The 12,292-nt window shown below is 40.6% G+C and overlaps 1 protein-coding gene across 2 annotated transcripts in view; it reads right to left on the bottom strand.

The window, feature by feature from the left end:
• Tp53bp1 (tumor protein p53 binding protein 1) overlaps positions 1-12,133 on the bottom strand; it is a 100,468-nt gene extending 88,335 nt beyond the window's left edge. The window contains exons 1-2 of one of the 2 annotated variants that reach the window (XM_074065795.1): positions 12,061-12,121; positions 11,748-11,814 (exon numbers count right to left, since the gene is read on the bottom strand). The gene's annotated coding sequence lies outside the window, so the exon portion shown is untranslated. Of the gene's footprint in view, positions 1-11,747 lie in introns of both variants that reach the window. The other variant, XM_074065794.1, reaches the window with a different exon arrangement.
• Between the last annotated feature and the right edge of the window lie 159 nt (positions 12,134-12,292).

Genomic DNA, 12,292 nt, shown 5'->3' on the forward strand with positions numbered 1-12,292 from the left:
AAAATAAAATACCACTGGAGATGTAGCTCAGTGGAAGAGTTCCGGCCAGGCATACACAGGCCCTGGATTCAATACCCGGTACTAAATCAAAACCAAAAAACCAAAAACAAACCAACAAACAAAAAGATGTAGTAGCATAGGGCCTGTAATCCCAGCAGCTGGAGGCTGAGGCAGGAGGACTGAGTCTGGGCTGCATAGCAACACCCTGTCTCCAAAAACAAAAACAAAACAAAAGAGTATTTACAAGATCTCAAAGTCTTTCCCTAAAACTTTATTGAATTACGAAAAAGGGAAAAGTGGTAAATTTGCAGGAAAGGAACCTGGTATTCACCAACTCAACCAAGTGGTCCCAACTAGTATCGGCAATAAGGGGACAAATGTTGTCATGCATCACTTGGATGTGTGCACTGAGGAAAAACATCACTTTTAGTTGTATTCCTGCCCAAAATGGATAATCTGAATCTGAATACAAGGAACTATCAGATAAATCCAAATTGATGAGTGCTCTACAAATTAATAGTCCATAGTCCCCCACGTCCCAATTTTTTTGTTTTTTGGTGGGACTAGGTCTCAACTCAGGGTTTCACACTTGCAAAGCAGGTGCTCTACCACTTGAGCCATATCTCCAGTCTATTTGGCTCTTGTTATTTTTAGAGATGGAGTCTCACAAACTATTTCTTCATGCTGGCCTTGAATCATGATCCTCCTGATCTCAGCCTCCCAAGTAGTTAGGATTACAGGCACGAGCCACCAGAGAGACTGAACGTTAGGAGACAGAAAATGGTCAGGCAGAACAGGGACAGGGGGAACTTGATGGAAACTTACCAAGGCCACAAAGATGAGATAAACAGGTATGGGGAGTCTTGAAACCATTGCCCAGGCCTTGAAACTACTGAGACATATGAATGGTTGTGAGCCATGCCCTGAGAGGATGCCCAGCCCATGTGCCAGATCTCAGGGGCATTGGGAAGGAATAGAGGGACATACATAGTGTCCCCATGAACACACTGACATAATCCCATTAAAAAAAAAAATAGCACAGAGACACGACCAGCTTCCCTTCAACCAGGAAAACAACTAGACAAAGAGCCCGGGAGGCTGTTTTTCTAAGACCCCCTCCCATGTATATGGGAGCTTTTTACTCCTTTTCCTCTCTGCTTAAATAAAACTGCCCTTTTGCTCACCCTGTTGCTTGAGACTTTCATTCTTCAATCACATGAGACAAAGTTCCCAGCAAGTACTGCAGCACACCTGAGAGCAGACCACCGAACACCAGCACTCAACTACAGCCCATACTCTTGAGAGAGAAGAAGAGGGAGAAAGACGTGACCAAGATCAAGAATGGCAAAGAAAGCTGGATGCAGTGGCACATGTCTGTAAGTCCCAAGTCCCAGCTACTCAGGAGGCTGAGACAGGAGGATTGCATCAGTCCAGTAGGCTGAGAACAGCCTGGGTAATGTGGTAAGACCCCCATCTCAAAAAAAAAATAATATGAACAAGGAAAGACTGAGGAACTGTTTCAGACTTCAGAAACCTATGAAGACAAGACCATTAAATGCAAATATAATTCAGAATTGATCTCTGGACAGGAACTTGTTTTTCCTTCTTCTATAAATGACTCTATTGGAAGCAGTAGTGATGTTCAAATAAAGTCTGTAGATTACATAACAGTATTGAATCAATGTTACTTCCTTGATCTTGATATACTGTGGTTATATAAAAAGAGGGGAAAAAAAGAGACTGGTACCAAATTATCTAAGATTAGAGCTGGGCAGGCTTAGTACTTAGCAAAACTACAAGAAAAGTTAACCACACCCAACACAAAAATAAGATAAGGACAAGAGAAAGAATATTCTTAGAGCCTTTGGGAACTGCCAGGATGGTAGGTGAGACAAGTTTATATTGCAGATTAAAAACAAAAGCAAAAAAACAGCTACTCCTACGTTTGTTGTATATCATGAATATTCCAAAGTGTATGGATGGAAGAGAGAGAAGTTTTAAGTTAGAGGCGTTCCTGCATTTGTACAGATTTAGCTCTAATATTTTTAGAGCTATAAAATATTCTGGTTTCTTACAGTCTTATTTAATCTGAAATATTTTTATTCAATACAGTTTTTAATTTACATTCAGGGGGAAAAATCCAGCTATTCCTAACTCTTAAGTCCCAAAGAGGAAAAAGAAGTTTTAAAGTTTGGGGGCTGAGAAACCTAAAATATGAATCATAATGCCACCTTTAAATTTGGGGGGTTTAGTAGTCATTGATAACCATTCCCTAAATTTTTTCACTAGGGTCGTCAAAATGGTGATATTCTAATTTTAGCATGCTATCTTCATTCAATAAAGAATTTTCGCCTTATCAAGTACTTGAAAAGTACCTAAGGAAAGGTATGATGAATACTTGATTCTTTCCCTTTATTTACTAGTTCTCAAAATAGTGAGTTGGTTTAGTAGCATACTCCAAAGATAACCAATGACACTTTTTAGTTTGATCATGAACTCATAGATTTTAACATATCTGGTGTGTTTCAATTCAAACATGTTACTGGTATTTGTTGCTGCTCATTATTATTAGTTATTTCAGTTTCTCCTTTTGAAATACATGTTGTGCCATCTTTAGGCTAGAGGGCATCCCTTCAAGTTACTCCAGAGACGTTTTGACATGATTCCACTAGTCTTTGATAGCTGCCTTGCTTTCTGGAATAACAAGATAGATATTTAACATGGATATTTCCTGTCCAGAAATGGAATCAGATGTTTCTCTTAAGTCTTGGTTCATTTTGGTCAAAGACTCCAGGCTGGATGGTTAGTATGCTCACCGACTGCTACTAGACTGGTTACAGTTTGGCTTTTTCCAATTAAATTTTAGCATTTCAGGGATATTGCCCCATATCTTTGACTTTGTATTTGTAGCCCATTCCCCCATGATCAACATCTTGAAAACATAAATTTTTGCTTTATTTTACTATATATATATATATATGATAGTTAATGGGTTAAAAAAATGATGCTATAACTGAGATAGTCAATAAAAGTACTTTTACATTTCTTTGCAGTTAATTTTCTTCCCTTAGGGTATATCTAATTAAAAATGTATAGTTTCTCCCGGGTATTGAGGGGGTGGGGGGAGAGGGAGGGGGCGGAGTGGGTGGTAAGGGAGGGGGTGGGGGCAGGGGGGAGAAAAGACCCAAGCCTTGTGTGCACATATGAATAATAAAACAATTTAAAAAATGTATAGCTCAAGAACTGGGCGTGATGGCTCATACCCTAAGACACAACTCAGGAGGTAGAGGCAGGATAGCCAGTTTGAGGATAGCCAAGGCTATGTAGTAAGACCCCATCTCAAAACTAACTAACAACTAAATAAATAAAAAAAATTTAAAAGCAGAATTAAGAGGTTGGGAGTATAGCTTGGTAGTAGTGCTTGTCTACTGTATATGAGGCTCTGGGTTTAATCCCCAGCACCCCCAAAAAAGTACAGATAAATTACTGTATTTTATTTATTATTATTTTTATTTTGCAATGCTATAAAGTTATTTGAAAGAATAATTTGACCAATTTAATGCACAGGCTAATTTCTTTCCTCATTTTTTTATTTTTAGTGACTGCTTTATTTTGATCTTTTTAATGTAAAATTTAAATACAGTGAAATGTATAGCTCTTAATTGTGTCATTTCATGAGTTTTAACAAATGTATACATCAATGAAGCTTACATTTTCATCACTCCAGGTTTTCATGGTTCTTTTTCATAAATTCCCATCCCTTATTATAATTTCTATCACCATTAATTATTTTTACCTATTCTACAATTTTATATAAATGGAATTATAGTGGACAGTTTTGTTTTGTTTCTCAATGTAATTAATATTGCATGTTGTAGCCTGCAACAGTAATCCATCCTTTTTTATTGCTCAGTAGCATTCTATGGTATTCATGTACCACAATCCGTTTTATCAGTTCTCTTGTTGCTGGATATTGGGCTTGCTTTGGGCTATTATAAATAAAGCAGCTATGAATGTTCATGAACAATTCTTTTTGTGATCACAGGTTTTCATTTCTCTTGGGTAGATAACTAGGAGTGAAACTGCTGGGTCATAGCATGTGTGCTTCTTTCACTTTATAAGAAAGTGCCAGATTTCTAAAATGGTTGCATAATTTTATACTTACACTAACAACATATGAGAGTTTCAGGTGCTCCACATTCCTACTAACATTTGGTATTGTCAGTGTGAAATGATATCTCATTATGTTTTTTAGTCAACTTTATATATCATTTATGTACAATAAAATGTGTTCACTTTAAATGCAGAGTTTGGTGGGGTGTGCACATGTATGTGTAGCTGCCACCCAACAAATACAGAACATTTTCAATACCCCCAAAATGTTCCTTGTGCCCCTTTGCAATCAATTCTCAGCCCCAGGCAGGCACTTATTTGCTGTCACTGTAGATTAGTTTTGCCCATTCTAAAATTCTATATAAACTTATTCATGCAGTGTGTACTTGTGGCAACCATAAGCATTCACCACTGATATCTGCTATTGGGGGGATAACTGAGTGTTGGCCCCATCTGCCACCCCTCTGGATCTACCACCACATTTTCACAAAGACACACTTCTCACAGCCAATGCCCAATCATAGCCAGGTCACAAAGGCAGAACCATTTCTGGGAGATACCTTCAATACTGTCGTTGGCCTCAGGATTCTACATCAGCCTAGTCAAATCTTTCCTGGAACTCTACTATAGGACAAGATTCTACTTTCCAATTCTTCCTTCCCTCTCTACTTCTATAGACATCAGACCTGTATCTTTGTTCGAATGCTCTCCCTGCCTTCTCTTGATTCCTTCCTTTGCTGGTTTAAAACACACCCATAATTCTTCGGCATACCCTTCAAAATGTAGAGCCAAATTCCCTCTCCTCTTGAGAACAAACTGGGTGTAGTGACTTGCTTCTAATAAATAGAATAAGGCAGAAGTGGTGGTATGTAACTTCCAACACACTATGTCATAAAAAGGCATCGTGGCTCCCTTCCTGCTCTTCCTTGGATCATTTGCTCTGGAAAAAGCCAGCTGCCATGTCATGAGAATACTCAAGTAGCCCTAGGGAGAGATATACACAGTAAGAAGCTGAGACTTTCTGCCAACAACCATGTGAATGAGCCATCTCGAAAGCAGGTCCTCTACTCTCAGTCAAACTTTCAGATTACTACAACCCCAGCTGACCTCTTGACAGCAACCTCGTGAGAAAGCCTAAGCCAAAACCAACCAAGTTGCTCCTGGATTTCAGGTACTCAAAAACTATGTGAGATTATATTTACTATTTAATGCTGCTAAGTTTGGGGGTAATTTGCTTCAAAGCAATAAATAAATAATCCACTCCCCCAACAAATTTCTTGCTCATGTCTTAGCATTTTTGCAGGAGACCCACCTAATACAATACTCTTATGCCTGATTTCTTTTGTTCAATGTAATGTTTCTTATTTTCACCTATGTTGTTATGTGTATTTTTAGTTTTCTTTCTTTCTTTTTTTTTTTTTTTGCAGTATGGAGGTTTGAACTCAGGGCCTACATCTTGAGTCACTCCATCAGCCCTTTCTTGTGTTGGATTTTTTCAACATAGGGTCTCAAGGACTACTTTCCTGGGCTGGCCTCGAACCGCCATCCTCCTGATCTCTGCCGCCTGAGTAGCTAGGATTATAGGCATGAGCCTCCGGCAGCTGGCACTTCTTTCTTTTTCTTTCCAAGACAGGATCTCTCTGTGTAGTCCAGGCTATCTTGTACTAGTGATAGTCCTGTCTCAGCCTCCCAAGGGCTGGGATAACAAGTACATGCCACCAGGTGGCTTCTTAATTTGTTTCCTTTTATCACTATAGCAGTCCACATATGGTGTCAAAAATAGCTTACCTGTTCTCCTATTAAAAGATGTTTGGGCCAGGTGCCAGTGGCCTATAATTCTAATTACTCAGGAGGCAGAGATCAGGAAGATCGTGGTTCGAAGCCAGCCTGGGCAAATAGTTCATGAAACCCGACCTCGAAAAAACCCTTCACAAAAAAGGGATGGTGGAGTGGCTCAAGGTGTAGGCTCTGAGTTCAAACCCCAGTACCACAAAAAAATAAGAGATGTTTGGATTGTTTCCATTTTAGTTGTTTGTGAATAAAATTGCTATGAACATCCATCACAAGCCGTTTTATGGACATATATTTTTAATTTCTCTTGAGTAAATGCCTAGGAGAGGAAATGCTGGGTCACAGAATAGATGTTTGTTTAACTTTATAAGAAACTTCCATGCACTGAACATGGTGTTGCATGCTTATAATCCCAGCACTCAGGAGGCAGAGGAAGGAGGATAGAGAATGAGTTCAAGGACAGTTTGAGCTACATAATTAAGACCCTGTCTCAAAAAAAAGGGTGGGGGGGGCTAGGGATATAGCTCAGTGGTAGAGAACTTGTCTAGTATGTAAAAGGCCTTGGGTTCAATCCTCAGCATTGAAAAAAAAAGCCTCTTCTAAGTTAGCTATGAATTTTCCATTACCATTAGCAGTACGTGAGGGTCCTAATGGTGCCACATCCTTGCCACGTTTGGTCTCACTGGTTTTTTACTATTGCATTTTGTGGATGTTAGTGGCAATGCCCTATGGTTTTAATTTGTATGTCCCTAGGATTTTAAGCATTTTTTCCAAGTACTTATTGGTTAGTTGTTTAGTTGTGTATCTTTTCTTGTAAAGATCTATTAAATTGTCTACTTTATGCTTTGGTTGTCTTTGTATTGATTTGCAGGAGACTTTAAAATATATATTCTGGAAAAAAGTTCTGGTCAGATTGATCATTTTTATTTAATTTTGGTTATATGTACTTAAAATATTTATATAATTCCCAAGTCATGTTTACAAAATAAGGTAAATTTTATAAAAAGTCTACATCCCATCCCTGACCATTTCACAATCTGCTTCTTCTCTCCGCTTATAGGTAACTTTTTCTTCTTTGTACATTTTTGGTTTCTCTTTGGAGTCATTATTTACTCTCTTTCTATCTCACTTATTTGAGCAGGCAGGAGCTCAGGTTGGTTCCACCTTTAAAATACTATGTATTTAAGAGCTGGGGGTGTGGCTCAAGTGGTAGAGCCTAGCAAGCACAAGGCCCTGAGTTCAAACTGCAGTACTGCCAAAGATTAAAAAAAAAAAAAATACTGTGTCTAGAATCCCAGATTCTCATCATCTCCATTGACATCATTCTAGTCTGAGCTACCTCACTGCTCACCTAGAGAATTCCAAGTTCACATGCTGGCTTTCCACTTTAATCCTTACAGCCTCTAAGGTCTATTCTCAACATAGAAGCAAAGGGTCCCTGTAAAAATCTAAGTTGAGTCATATTACTCTTCTGTTCAAAAGCACATATGTGTGCCCCATTTCACTCAGAGTAAAAGCCAAAGTCCCAGCAAGGCCTACGAGAACCTATGTGACCTGGCCCCATTTACCGCTCTGATCTTACCGCCTTTTCCCTCCCCCCTGTGCGCGGGTCACACTGTGTCTTAGCTATTTCTTGAATGGGCAGCATATTGCTACCTTGGGAACTTTGGACTGGCTGTTTTTTCTGCATACCAACTCTTCCACCAAATACTCATTGGCTAATGCCCTCACTTCTCTCAAGGTCTCTTCTCAATAAGACCTACCCTGACCACCCCGCTCAAAACCACAACCTTTTCCATTCCCTTCACCACTCCTTCCCATCACCATACCCTCGCCAGCATTGCCAATCATGCTTAGCCCATTTTTTTGCCACAGCACTAATCACTTTCTCACACACTTTATCATTTACTTATTAATACTCATTTTTCAAGTTAAGTTCTATAAGAACAAGGGTATTTATGTGCTCCATTTCCTGCATACAGAAATTTCATAATATTATTGAATTAATTAATTTCAGGCACTGTACAAAGTAAATTTAAGAAATAGTCCTACTTCTTTCTCAACCCCCCCCCTTGTAAATTGGTGTGCTGTTTTTATAATTTTATAGATAAAGAAACTAAATCACAGAGAAGGTAAGCAACTTGCCCAAGTTCATGTAGTCAACAAGTACAGAAAGTCAGGTTCACAGAGCAGCTATGTTTAAGTCATACTCCTTAAAACCTTTGTAGAATGAGATGAAGTCTTATTCTATGAATAAGGTAAGTCATAAAGGTAAAGATAACTAAATAAATCCTTAGAAGAGAATTAAGGAGAACAAAGCACCAAGGAAAAAGGGACAGGCTGAACAGAAAGTACAAGAATGACCCAGGAAAAGGCAAGTGGCTCAGATTGGCTGAATTGAAAGGGTTAATACAGGATATTTGTAGGGAGTAAAGTAGGAAAGGGAATTAGGGCATGTTATGAAGGATCTTCAAGAATGAACTGATAAGAAAGAACAGAAAAAGTATTTTTTTCTTTTGTTATATTGCAAAGGGAATGATTTTTTTTTTTAAACCTAAGCACTCCATGAAAGAAAATAAATCTATTCGATAAATTCTCTGGGGGAAAAATGCAAAATTTGACTCACACATAGCCATGACCTTAAACTAAGTTATGCCATGCACTTAGTTTTGAGTTCTTTTTACCACCATCATCTTAAGGAAAATCCTTAAGGCAGCAGCAGTATATACCAATAGCAGGCTCTTAGGAGACAGAGGCAAGAGGATCTCAACTTAAGGCAAAGTTAGTGACCCTCTCTTAAAGTCAAAATAAAGTCATTCCAGTGGCTCATGCATGTAATCCTAGCTACTTGGAAGGCTGCGATGGGGAGGATTGTGTTTTGAGGCCACTCCGGGCAAATGGACAGGAGGTGTGGCTCAAGTGGTAGAGCCCCTGCTTTGCAAGTGTACAGCTCTGAGTTCAAATTCCAGTCCACCAAAAAATAAAATAAAATGAAAACAAAAGGGCTAGGGGCATAGCTCAAGTGGCAGAGTACTTGGGGATAGCTTTGCTCAGATTAAGGAAAGGATGGAGCCAGGTGTGGTGGTACATGTCTGTAATCCCAGCACTCTGGAGGCAGAGACAGGTGGATCATGAGTTCTAGGGCAGTCTGAGACCCTGTTTCAAAACCAAGGGCTAGGGATGTAACTCAGTGGTAGAGTGGTTGCCTAACATGTACAAGGCCTTGGTTTCAATCAGCAGCACTGCAAAATAATAGTAATAATAACAGTAATAATAGAAAGGATGGTGTCATAGGTCATAGCCAAATACCCCCCATCTAACAGGAAAATGGAAAGGATAAGGGAAATTGGCACCTATAAATACTTCTTCACATTTGAGAATCACTTTCTTTAATAGAAGAATGTGGGAAAGGTGGAAAAGGGGGGAAGTTCTACATTGTCCTTTATAATGTTTTTTAGAAGGAAGGTAAATCCAGTGTTTTTGTTCTGCCCATTTACTTAATGTGAACAAACAATAATTAGGAAAATTATCCAACAAATATTTATTACAGGTCTCCTCAGTGGGCCAGACCTAGTAATAAAGGCAGAGCTCATTCCCCTCAATCCTTTTAGAGATTATTTTATTTAGTGCCTTTTCATGGGATATTTTACTCCAGGCCTTTGCAGATAAACCAGCTGCTCATGATAAAAGGTGACCCTATGACTGCTGGTGTGCATTATGATCACAGGATTTCTCCCAAAGCCTAGGATAAGCCTCTGACACAGCAATCCTGTAATCCAACACGTTTCTCTCCGTGTAAAGAATGCTTTATAGGCAGAATACAGTATAGGGAGGGAATCTGAGCTGCATACAGCTTCCTTTGGATATTTTGATTGATAACACCATGCAATCCAGCAGAGCAGGGTGGAGCTCAGACCAATGAGCTCTCCAATGAACTCAGACCCCCAGAAAAACTAACAACATTCATCAGACCAGAAGTTAGAAGGCAGCCAACATCTTTTCTTTATGAATTACCAGAGCCTGTTTCATCTCCTGGAAACCTTAAGCATTGAAAGAATTATAATCCTCTCTTTTCCCACAAACACACATGATTCAAGATAAGTGAAATTAATTTCAATAAAGCTCTGGTATTCTCATGAGGATAACTTCAGAACTTTATTTTAAATACCAAATATGAAATTATTTTCAGAAAAAAATTTAGAGATGTCCCTCCCATAGGTAAAGCTTTGTGCTCGCTTGATTTACCTATCGAATAATTCATCACTATACATTGTAAACTCATAGAGGCCTGAGGTTGAGAATTCCCTAATTTAGACAAAGTTATAGTACCTACCACTTGAGATTTATTCTGTTACCTTGTGCTCACTCCGGTGCACACCCAAGGAGAGAGCCTATACTAATGCCTTCCTCCTACACCTCTTCTGACCTCTTCTAACCTCTTTCAGTGGTGGACAAAATCTAACTATATAGCCCAGGTTGGCCTTAAACTCCTACCTCAGCCTCCTGAGTGCTGGGATTGCAGGCATGCACAACCACGCATGGGTTTAAAAATATTCTGACAATATAATGATAATAATGGAGTCATAACCAGAAGATGATAATTAGGAGATACCTGTAGCCGGTATTTCTGTGGCATCATCTGCCTCTGGCACAGGGCCTACTGAGTACTTATCCAGCATACATATGTGATTTTAGTATCATCATAGTCTGATTTGCAGCTGTAATTAATAAAACCTAATTCTAGCAGGCCCTATCATCTGATTAGTGTGTGGTCCTTCCCTCTACCATTTTTGTTAGACTTGATAAGGCAGAGCCTGTGGTTAACTGCTACTGACCCTTATGCTAGTTAAAAGCTTCATCTCTACAGTTGCTATGGAAACCGTCCCCTTCCCACAACCCATTCTGACCCCTCTGCCTTTACTTGGCACTCTTCTGATTGTAGGAAAACGACTACACATCCCTCGGTGCTGTTTCCCAGATTCAGATCTGTAAATGGTGGGGAGAGGGTAATGGAACATGGTCTTATAGATCACCGTAGGGTGAGGTAACCCCACCATCTGATGTTCTACCAGTACTTTTGTTTTCCTTTCTCTGCTACAAAAAGGATTTTCAGGGCCACATCCAAATCCGTTACAGAATGGACTGCTCCGCTACACACGTGTTCCGTGATGGGGACCAGGACTGCTGTGAGATACTTGAACATGCAGACCAGACACTGCCCAATCAGAATGTGGTTCACTAGCAACCCTGCTGCGTCAGGCCCTGTGTTCCTTTCTAGCCAGTACTAACCCCAAAGTGCAAGGTAAATGGGAAAAAAAGCAAGTGCAGCTGGAGACCTAGGGTGAAAGACAGGCTTTCTATCAGTATACACAAGTACATGCATGCACACAATGATTTGGTAGCCTGTGTAAGTGCGTTGAAGTGCAGAGCAGGTGGTAGAGACACACGGAGGAATGTAGGGAAATAGACACAGCACTATTTTAGGAGGTGATGGTGCTGGGAATCAAACTCAGGGCCTTGTGTATGCTAGGAAAGAACTCTACCACATCCCCAGCCGCTATATATACAGTGCCAGGCCTCCTCAGTTCTTTCCCATCCCCTGGTTCTTTGATTCTGGAGCTGTCATCTTTTCTTTGGTTCAAACATTGCCCTTTCTATCTCAAGAATTCCCTGGGCTCGGTAATTACACAGCCTCCTAAGGTTACCCATTTCACTCTATCACTGCACTTGTAGTGGGAAGGTTTTTCCTTGGTTTTACTCAAACCCCCTTGCTGCAGTCTGAGCTCACTGCACTCAGCAGTGATGGAGACTAGCCAACTACTATCTTTAGCATAACAACTCACCAGGGACTCAGGGCCGGAAGGTCATTCTGTCCCCTCCAATACTGCGCAGCCTTTCTGTGCACAGAGCCTGGGGCAAGGACAGGGAAACCGAGGATGGAGATCAGGATCGTGGCAGGCAGCGACAAAGGGAGAAAAAAAAAAAAAAAGAAAGAAAAAAAGAGCGCCAGACAATGATAATACAGACGCACAGACACAGATGGAGACAATGATACAAACTCCGAAAGAGTGAGCGACAAGATGGCTCCCCTCAGTTCGGGCGAGGCTGCGGAATTGCCAGACAGTATTTATCGGGGACACATCCTAAAACTAGCACCTTTTTCTGGCGTCAAAGCAATCGACTGGACCCTGCGCTGGGTCCTTCAAAACCCCTACCCCTGCTCTAGTCGGAGCGGGAGCTCCTTCTGGAAAACTGCAGGAGGGTGGGTGGGGGAGGCCACCAACCGCAGGCGGGGCGAGACCGCAGAGCCACAGCGTCCCCGCCCCAGCCCCGCCCCTGCGGCGCCTATGCTCCACCCCCTGGCAGGTAACAGCCAATGAGCGGCCCC

This window comes from Castor canadensis, chromosome 2 (assembly GCF_047511655.1).
Source record: "Castor canadensis chromosome 2, mCasCan1.hap1v2, whole genome shotgun sequence".
Lineage (NCBI taxonomy): Eukaryota > Metazoa > Chordata > Mammalia > Rodentia > Castoridae > Castor > Castor canadensis.